Here is a 9,759-nt window from a genome sequence, read left to right as displayed (position 1 = left end):
CACCTCCATATTGTTCTCCATAGTGGCTGTATCAATTTACATTCCCACCAACAGTGCAAGAGGGTCCCCTTTTCTCCACATGCTCTCCAGCATTTATTGTTTGTAGATTTTTTGATGATGGCCATTCTGACTGGTGTGAGGTGATACCTCACTGCAGTTTGGATTTGCATTTCTCTAATGATTAGTGATGTCGAGCATCCTTTCATGTGTTTGTTGGCAATCTGTATGTCTTCTTTGGAGAAAGGTCTATTTAGGTCTTCTGCCTATTTTTGGATTGGGTTATTTGGTTTTTTTTTATATTGAGCTGCATGAGCTGCTTGTAAATTTTGGAGATTAATCCTTTGTCAGTTAGTTTTCTAGTGTCCGGTCTTACATTTAGGTCTTTAATGAATTTTGAGTTTATTTTTGTGTATGGTGTTAGGGAGTGTTCTAATTTCATTCTTTTACAAGTAGCTGTCCAGTTTTCCCAGCACCACTTATTGAAGAGGCTGTCTTTTCTCCATTGTATCTACTGTTAATTTTTTAACCCATTCTTCTACTAGAATCTTCATCTTTTTCTTCCTGTTTGTCTAAATGCTTTGTATATTAAGGTCATTAGCACTTTGTTCATTCTTTAAAAAGGTTCACCCTGATGTATTAAAAAAACAATGATTTACCCTGAGTTTTACAGCAAGTCTGGAGCAAAGAGCAAAGTTCATTTGTATTCTAAATCTTTTAACTTTTCTGCATAAAAGTACAGGGTTGTTTTAAGTGATGCTTTAAATGTCTTAGTGTCTCTCTCTGATGTAAGAGAGCTTGGGTGAAAGAGTATTCATGCTTAGTCATTCTTTTATCTTTAAGTTTCCAGTTTAGTGCTTAAGTATCTTCATTGGAAGGAAAGAAAGTCTATGTGGCTGTTTTAGCTAGAGTTTGCCAATGTGTAGACACATTTGTGTCTAAAAACCAAACCTATTTAGTTTGTAACCAACAGCCCCTGGCTGTTATTATGTGGTCATAATTCACAGCTTTTGCTAGCCAAATAGCCTTCCCTTGGACTACTGAGGGGGTACACAGTGCTGAGCCCTGACTTGGCCTTGCTGTCATTAGTTTTCTACCTTCCCTATTAGGAACATGATTTCTTTCTTCCAGTGTTAAAGTCTTCATCATTTTAATAAGAGACTGCTGATTTTTTAATTAGCTGGTTCCCACTTGTAAACCAGGAAGCCCAACAAGGTGGGCTTGCATATTCTGCCGTCATTGCTAAGCTTTTCTGGGTAATAGCTTGTCTGATTAGAATGGAAAGTGTTCTCTGGATCCTGGAACTTACTTGGGAGAAAATGCCATAGGTCTTATCTGGGGGGAGCTACTCGAATAAGCTAAGCTATCTTTAACTGGAGATCGTTCTTTGGTCATTCCCACTACTTTTTCATTTAAACTAGCTAGGAGGAAGCCTGAATTAATAGATTCAACTAAACAGTTCAGGTGGTAGTATCATTTCCATGCCCCTAGGTCTTCAGGATTGGAGAATTCAATCTAGCAACCAGACCGAAGACTACGGTCTAACGAGAACACTGAGCTAGCACTCTCAATCCTGAGCTGCTTCTTTAGATCCAGATTGAAATATTTCCTGAAAAACCCTTGAGCATCCGTAAGTTGGTCAGAGGAGCAAGGACCCACCTTGTACTTAGAGGGAATGAACTGTAAGATAGGAAAGTATTTTTTTAACCGCACCAAGTGGCTTTGTTAGAAAAAAAATGGTATCACAAAGGATTTAAGAGTTAGCATTGGCACTCCCTTCTTCTTGCCAAAAGTGGGTACAACATTGATGAAGCGACAGTTGTACTACATCTGCCACTTGACCCAGCCCATCAGCATCTCCTTCTCCTCTCACCACCCCTCCTTTTCATACTTTTTGGCCACTTTGAGAGTCTTGCCTCTCACTTTCCCAGCACAGGCCAGGGTACAATGGACTTTACCTCCAAGCACGTGGCTAGCTACTTCCAGGGTGGTCAAGGTCTCCACCCCACACTGGCCAAGGGTAGCTTCCATAGGCATGCCTGCCAGGAGCACCATTTGATTTTCCAGGGTGATGCCCTTTAGTGAGCCTCCAAGAGCCTTGATCTGAGTAACTGTCTCCTGGCTAGTCGGCTATAGGGTGTGTAGCTCCTGGACACGAACAAAGAACTGTATGTTGGCTACTGAATTCACTGCAGCCACCACTGCTGCTGCCGCAAAGACGGAGTCAAGAAATAGGAGGGAGTACATCCTCTTAGCTTGCTGTGTGCCACATCACTACCTAGGAAAGCATTCTCAATAAAGAATTCCATACTAGAAAGAGCAGCCCAAAGGTGCTGAGGAGTGTTTGATGGGGAAGAAGGAAATGTGGCCACCCAATTTCAAAACCATGATTTCAGCAGTGGACGGAAATGAAAACTGTTTTGAAATTGTTTTAAAACTACTTTATAAACCCACATTAAATAGGTACTGTGCCTGACACATAATTGGTTTAGTAGAGAGGCAAGAATACAGAGCCCCAGTATATACAGAAATCACAGGGGAGTTCACTAATAACTCCACAGGGAGTGATGCCATTGATGCATTTCTAGAATAAAACCTCTGGAGTTCTGATGGATATCTGTTTGGCTGTGGTCCACTTAATCATAGAATCATCAGGATTAATTGAAACATAGTGGCAATCTAGTCATTCTTCTGTCACTGCAACCAATCAAAGGTATAGTAATCTCTAGCCTCTGAAAGAGTTCAACACCCCCATGTTAATTTGATGGAACAGAAACTTGGCAAGGTATGAAAGAAGTCCCAACACAATTCTGTGCAAGTGTCAGTTGCCCCAAATTCTCAAATGTGTATCTGGGGCCTCCAGAGAGTCTCGAGTTTATGAACAAACAGTATCATGAGACCACAGATGAAGGAGAGTTTCCTGGAAGCTAAGCCTCCTCCTTGCATACCTGATCAACTTTGCTGCTCTTTTCTGACAATAGACAAACAATCCCCTGTGTCTACGGAGCCCTCTAAGAGCTGGGTGCTGTTTCCTCCCCAACTAGAAATCCGGGGTAGAATAACCAAGCATCTGGGAGCCTCGATCATTACCACTCTTGCAACTTTTCGTCACTCTTTGACATTCTTAACCCCTACTGACTGAATATGAAGGAGAAAATTAAGCAGTAGTGAATTTAGTTTGGAACTCTGTCACTCCCAAGGCCTCCTTTCCATTAGCCCGGGCCTGCTTTCCTGAAAAGGTGCTACAAGAGGAAAAGACTTCCTTGCAGCACTAAGGTATCTGGTTACATGTGTCTTTCAAAGAGAGGGAAATGTTTTGCAAGTGGTTGAAAGGTCACTTTTACGTTGAAAATATCTTTGCCTTTCCAAGTTTCAGATTTGGGGCATGTTTGACTTCAGGGAAATAAGGACAAGACAGCTGATGTTTTCCTAATTCATCAGAGAGCAGCACATAGCTTACTGTTCTCAAGGGAAGATAGCAGCCCACACTTAGCATGCAAGGGTGCTGGGAGAAAAAGAGGCAAGAGGCGGTAGCAGTAGGGTTAGAAACCCAGAGTAGCTCTCCCTTTTCCCATCTCCGGCCAGAGGCAACCAAGCTCCTGCTACTTTCCTTCAACACTTGGTCTGTTCTGCAAGAACAAAAGGCAGTCCGCTTGAGAAGGCACGATGGACAACACAGCTGCCGGTTCAAAGCAATACAATTAAAAGTAATGTGTGGGACTTCCCTGGTGGCGCAGTGGTTGAGAGCCCGCCTGCCGATGTAGGGGACACGGGTTCGTGCCCCGGTCCGGGAAGATCCCACTTGCTGCGGAGCGGCTGGGCCCGTGAGCCATGGCCACAAAAGGCAGTCCGCTTGAGAAGGCACGATGGACAACACAGCTGCCGGTTCAAAGCAATACAATTAAAAGTAATGTGTGGGACTTCCCTGGTGGCGCAGTGGTTGAGAGCCCGCCTGCCGATGTAGGGGACACGGGTTCGTGCCCCGGTCCGGGAAGATCCCACTTGCTGCGGAGCGGCTGGGCCCGTGAGCCATGGCCGCTGAGCCTGCGCGTCCGGAGCCTGTGCTCCGCAACAGGAGAGGCCAGAGGCCCGCGTACCGCAAAAAAAAAAAAAAAAAAGTAATGTGTGAAAGAGGGAGAAATTATGGGGGGGCATTTTTCTTAAGGTTTTTCCTCTCAAAATATATGAGTAAATGCATTACATTACATGGATATTAGTAAACTTTGTCAAAGACTGTGTTTGGAAAAAATCTTGCTTGCATTTGATGATGTCCACATGATAGTCACAGTTTCAATCACAAAATGATTTAAGCTACTTTTCCTGTCAATCAAAAGTTACGTATTCTCTTTTAAATATGCCCCCATTTATTACTATGACCCAGGAATGTAATCCTGGCCGTTGAATACCAAAAAATCAACTTCTCATTATGATGTGTGCTGTCATGGTGCCTGCTTTTCTGCTAAAGAAGAAAGAGTCCTGCTGAGATGTCTGTGCTAGCTCAGCTCAAGCTTCTTTTCTCAAAGGCTTCTCAGCTCTAGCCAAGCCCTGCTGCAGAGTAAGGGGCTCCTTGTTGCATGGGTGTTTCTGAGAGAAGCCACTCAGAAATTCCAGGTAGAGAGTTCAAGAAGAAAGAACCTAAATACAAAATTCCCCCAAGGTGCCTCCAGCAGTACCAACCAATAAAACAAGTTTCCTGCCATGAGTGTTCATTGTCGGTTTGTCTCATGTTTTCCCAAAACATCCATAACTCATGGAGTTTCCATTCTGATGATAACCAAGGGAGCTATGTTACTTCCATGAGATGCATGTGCCTTGACCCCTTTTCAATGGTGCTGAAGATAATAGAATCATAGCACCATGCCATGGAAAGGTCATCTCCATAATAACCTGCCCAGTTTCCTGCCACTGTAGCCCTTCAGTACCACCACCCCCAGATGAAGACCCTTCATTCCCATGGGTGACTCTTCTAGTACAAGCTCTGGGACTAATCCTGTTCCTAGTCACAGAGACTCTCAGAACTGGAGGCCAGCAGCTCAGCACTTCAGTAGCCAGTCAGCCAAGCTGCTGGTCCCCTCTGAATTTTATATTTTTGGTAGCTATGCCTGAGCCCTTGCTTTGCTGCCATGTAACCAAGCCTCTGCTTTACATTCTACTTTAATGGTTCTAAACTGCGGGCAATTTTGCACCCCAGGAGGACCGTTTGGCAATGTCTAGAGATGTTTTTGGCAACCAGCAAGGCCAGTTACGCAAAATTCAACCCTGCAGATAGATGCTTTACCTCTATTTGGAGACTTGGAAAATGGAAGATAGTTGACGACCTTATAATGTTTCCTCTGCTGAAAAGATCAAGGGTAGTCATGTAAAGAAAAATTAACTTCCTCCCTCCTCAGGGAATATGTCCACATTTTAAACAGCTGTTGACAATCCCACTGCTGGGCATATACCCAGAGAAGACTATAACTCAAAAAGACACATGCACCCCATTGTTCACTGCAGCACTATTTACAATAGCCAGGTCATGGAAGCAACCTAAATGCCCATCGACAGATGAATGGATAAAGAAGATGTGGTACAATATATACAATGGAATATTACTCAGCCATAAAAAGGAATGAAATTGGGTCATTTGTAGAGACGTGGATGGACCTAGAGAGTGTCATACAGAGTGAAGTAAGTCAGAAAGAAAAAAACAAATATCGTATACTAACACATTTATGTGAAATCTAGAAAAATGGTATAGATGAACCTGTTTGCAAGGCAGAAATAGAGACACAGATGTAGAGAACAAACATATGGACACCAAGTGGGGAAAGGGTGGGTGGGTGAATTGGGAGATTGGGATTGACATATATACACTAACTAATATGTATAAAATAGATAACTAGTGAGAAAAAAAGTCTAACAATTTTTAATTGTGTTTAAAGAATAAAATAAATAAATAGCTATTGAGCGGTAGTATTCTACTTCTGGAGGTTGGTGCCAGTTGCCTGGCTTGCCTCGGGTGTGGATAACTGAGAGAAGCAGGAAGGTGGGGCTCAATAATTGCTTCATGAATGTGACACAGTCTCCTCTCTCAAGCTCGTCCTCCAATCATATAACGCTTCAGTCCAATGCCTGCATATAAACTGAGCAACTTTAAAACAAAACATCATTTGGCATGTGTATGGAGCATGAAATGAAAATCATGATTGGCGAAGGGAATACTCGACATTATTTAACATGAATTCTGCTTCTAGATTTCTGGTCTGGTTTTCTTTATACCTTTCTAAAATGTCTCTTACCCACCACTAGCTGACTTTAGGTCATTTTCTTTATTCACGTTTATCCCACACAGCTTTTGAGAATAATGGTGAAAATTACCCTTTTATAGTCCTTTACACTCTGAGAACCAATTGAGCTTAATTTGTATCACTCAAGCTCTTCTAGGCCTAAACCAGGTCTCCTGGTGATACCTACCAATTTTCAATTTATGGCAATGAACATACTTTTCAATTCTATGGCTATGAACTAGTTAAAACAAAAGAGAGGTTCCCGACTCCTCTTTTTGCATGAAAGACCCTCTTTTTATTCATTCTGATTTTGTGTTGCTGGCAAATGTGCTCCTATCAAGATCGTTACCCACTGGAAAATGTATACAATAATAGACCTTTATTTGTATTGAATCCTGCGATATATCTGATGTCAATCTGGTTACCCTAGCCCTCACATGGTCCTGTGCCCTGGTTGGATCACCAAGGTTTCTGCACCTGGGTTCTCAGTGCTTTCCAGAAATCTTTATCAAACTCGCACTAGTCAGGTGATAAGCAATGACATGGAAAACTCTAAATCAGCTTGGCAGCATCCTCTTTCCAGTAAAGCAACCTACAAGAGAAATTTAATTTAAAAATTACATGATGACCTATAAAAAATGAATCAAGAACAATGGCTTTCCTAAACAGCTATATGTTTCAAGCTCCACCAGAAGGCTACCTGCAAAGCTAACTACACTCACATTGGCACACTACGGCTCCATTCCTCTGTGCAGCCCTAGAGACACAACGACCAGACCTTTACTTCTGACATTTTTCCCATCTCCGTAATAACCTATATCCTCTGGTTTATTGTTTTTCAACTCATTGCATCATTTTCACAATTTCCTGGGAAATGGCATATCTTAACAGTACAAAGGGATCCTTCAGAGAGGGTTGGCTCCCTAAAAGCTACCCATAACGTATCCCCTTCCTACCTTGTTTTCTTTTACCTCTTCCATTAATTTCTAATAACCATCCAAACACTCACCTTACTTTTGGAGTTGACGGCCTCACCATTCATTATAACCAGTATTTTGCAAAAGAAAATGTATGGAATGGTTCATTTAATTCTTTGTGACAATCTAGATTTGAGAAAGATGGCTTTCCAGGTTTCCTACAACTAGAACTCTGAAATTATAAACTCTCACAACCTATGGAGTTAGCTATGTGTTATTTTTTCATAGATTTAGCTGCTGTCTTTTGAAAAATTAAGAGCCCCCATCTGATGAGAAATCAAGAATGGTTTTGTGGGCTCCCAAACCTTGAGCAATACTATATAATATTTATCTGGGTTTAAGGTAGAACATTACCTGATGAGGTTAATTAATATCCAATATAACCTGTGATTTAATATGTCTGAATATTCAATGTTGGGATTGTAGATTTGTTTGTTGATGTAATAAATCAAATGGTTGGTCTTTTGTTGGTTGGGGGTGAAGTAGTATAGTGGTTAACAGGACAGGCTTTGGAGCCAAACTGCCTGGGTTCAAGTTCTGGTCACCCTACTTCCTAGCCATGTGACCTTGGACAAGGCACTAAGCTTCTCTATGGCTGAGTTTCCTCAGGTGTAAAGTGAGGATAATTATTATGCCTATAGCACAGAGCCATGGTGAGGACTAAATGACATACTCCAGCATGATGCCTAGCATATGGAAAGTGCTCAATAACCAGTAGCCATTTGTATTATATTCACCCCTGCTAATCAGGCTAATGCTGGTCACTGTTACATACATTTATTTTTACATGTAAATATTGACTTTTTTAAAACATCAGGTGTGTTCTGTGACAGTGCCCGCTAATAAGTTTTGTCCATTTTAGTATTCCAATCTAAATTATATACACTTTGACCTTGAAATCAGCTGAGATGATCCAGGGAATCCTGATTATAATGGTTCTCTTTTTACCATAGTCTGGGAAACAAATTATTTCCCATCTGACACCAATGGCTGCTCCAAAGTATCTCATGCATCACCACTACTAGCTAACTGACCTTGTAGGTACAGCAGAGTGGGCAGCTGGTCATGTGACGTGATTAGATGCTAGTGTTCTTCATTTCTGAGTAATACAAAGAAATGAAATTCATTTCCAACAGTCCCTTGGACTGCTGAAAAAGACTGAACATTGATTTTTATCTGGCATGTTAGGGTGGGGAAGAGGAGACCCAGTAGGTGGAAAGGAGGTATTGCAATTTCACTAAATCTTGGCACAAGATGGGAGATTCATTTCCAACATGATGCTATCAGGCTAGCTGTGTGAGGAAGTACCACTCGGAGAGGTTCAGCCTATGACCAGACGGCATTGTGGGTATGAATGAGGTGGTTCCTGATAAGGGTCTGCCCATTAATTACAAATGAGGGGCTTAATTTCAGAAGCCTGTGATAAACTGCAGCATGCGCCTGACTAAAGCTGGTAACGATAGGGTTCAGGAGAATTCCAATTAGCAGATTGTGTCCAGTGATGAGGTTAATGGAAATGAATGTATCATTCCGGCCCCTTGAGAACAGTAACCTTGCAAAAGCCCTAGCCAGTCCTGGGAGTGGAAGTAGAGCATCATCTGTTCCTCTGTTGTGTCCTCTGGCAATGGAATTTAGCTGAAAATATGAAGAAGCGGGCTTTCGCTCAGTGTTCACTGTACTGCAGGTGTTTTATACGATCTCTGAGCCGAGTGACTCTGTCTCATGTTCATTAATCCAGAAGGATCCTAGCATATAATGCCAGCTTTTCAACAGGGAGACCGAGGGCAGATCCAGGAGCAAACTCATAAGGGCCTGAATGCAAAGCCCCAGGAAGAGGCAGGCAATGTAACTTCTTTAGTGGCCATGCCCTAAGCCCACATCACTGCAAATTTAAAAACTCAATCAAGTCGGTTCATGTACCAGGTTTGTTTGGAAGTACAGTTGTAGATAATATGAACCAAATCTAATTTCTTGGTGTGTTTATTTCCTTCCCTTTTCTCCCCCTACCCCCAACCTTTTTTACCTTTTAAAAAAACATGATTTTTTTTTCTTTTTTTTTTTTTTTTTTTTTTTGCGGGACGCGGGCCTCTCACTGTTGTGGCCTCTCCCGTTGCGGAGCACAGGCTCCGGACGCGCAGGCTCAGCGGCCATGGCTCACGGGCCCAGCCGCTCCACGGCATGTGGGATCTTCCCGGACCGGGGCACGAACCCGTGTCCCCTGCGTCGGCAGGCGGACTCTCAACCACTGCACCACCAGGGAAGCCCAAAACATGATTTTTAACGGGAAGCTCAAGATCGTTCAGTACAATTTTGGAGTTCAAAGCGAAGGCAAAACTTGATAAGAAGAGAATAAAATTCAGTTTGCCACCTGTCCTCGAACAAACGGCTATTGAAGGATAATTTAAAAATAAAAAAGTTAAATCCAGGGCTTCCCTGGTGGCGCAGTGGTTGAGGGTCCGCCTGCCGATGCAGGGGACACGGGTTCGTGCCCCGGTCCGGGAAGATCCCACATGCCG

General features: G+C 42.6%; 1 protein-coding gene and 1 pseudogene across 1 annotated transcript in view; one reads left to right on the top strand and one right to left on the bottom strand.

The window, feature by feature from the left end:
• TRPC5 (transient receptor potential cation channel subfamily C member 5) overlaps nt 1-9,759 on the top strand; it is a 158,604-nt gene that overhangs the window by 13,132 nt on the left and 135,713 nt on the right. The gene's annotated exons all lie outside the window — the stretch shown is intronic.
• LOC129391744 (FAU ubiquitin-like and ribosomal protein S30) lies at nt 1,723-2,244 on the bottom strand (annotated as a pseudogene).

Source organism: Physeter macrocephalus, chromosome 21 (assembly GCF_002837175.3).
Source record: "Physeter macrocephalus isolate SW-GA chromosome 21, ASM283717v5, whole genome shotgun sequence".
NCBI lineage: Eukaryota > Metazoa > Chordata > Mammalia > Artiodactyla > Physeteridae > Physeter > Physeter macrocephalus.
Note: the sequence above shows the minus strand (reverse complement) of the source record. Positions and strands in the feature narration are given on the sequence as shown.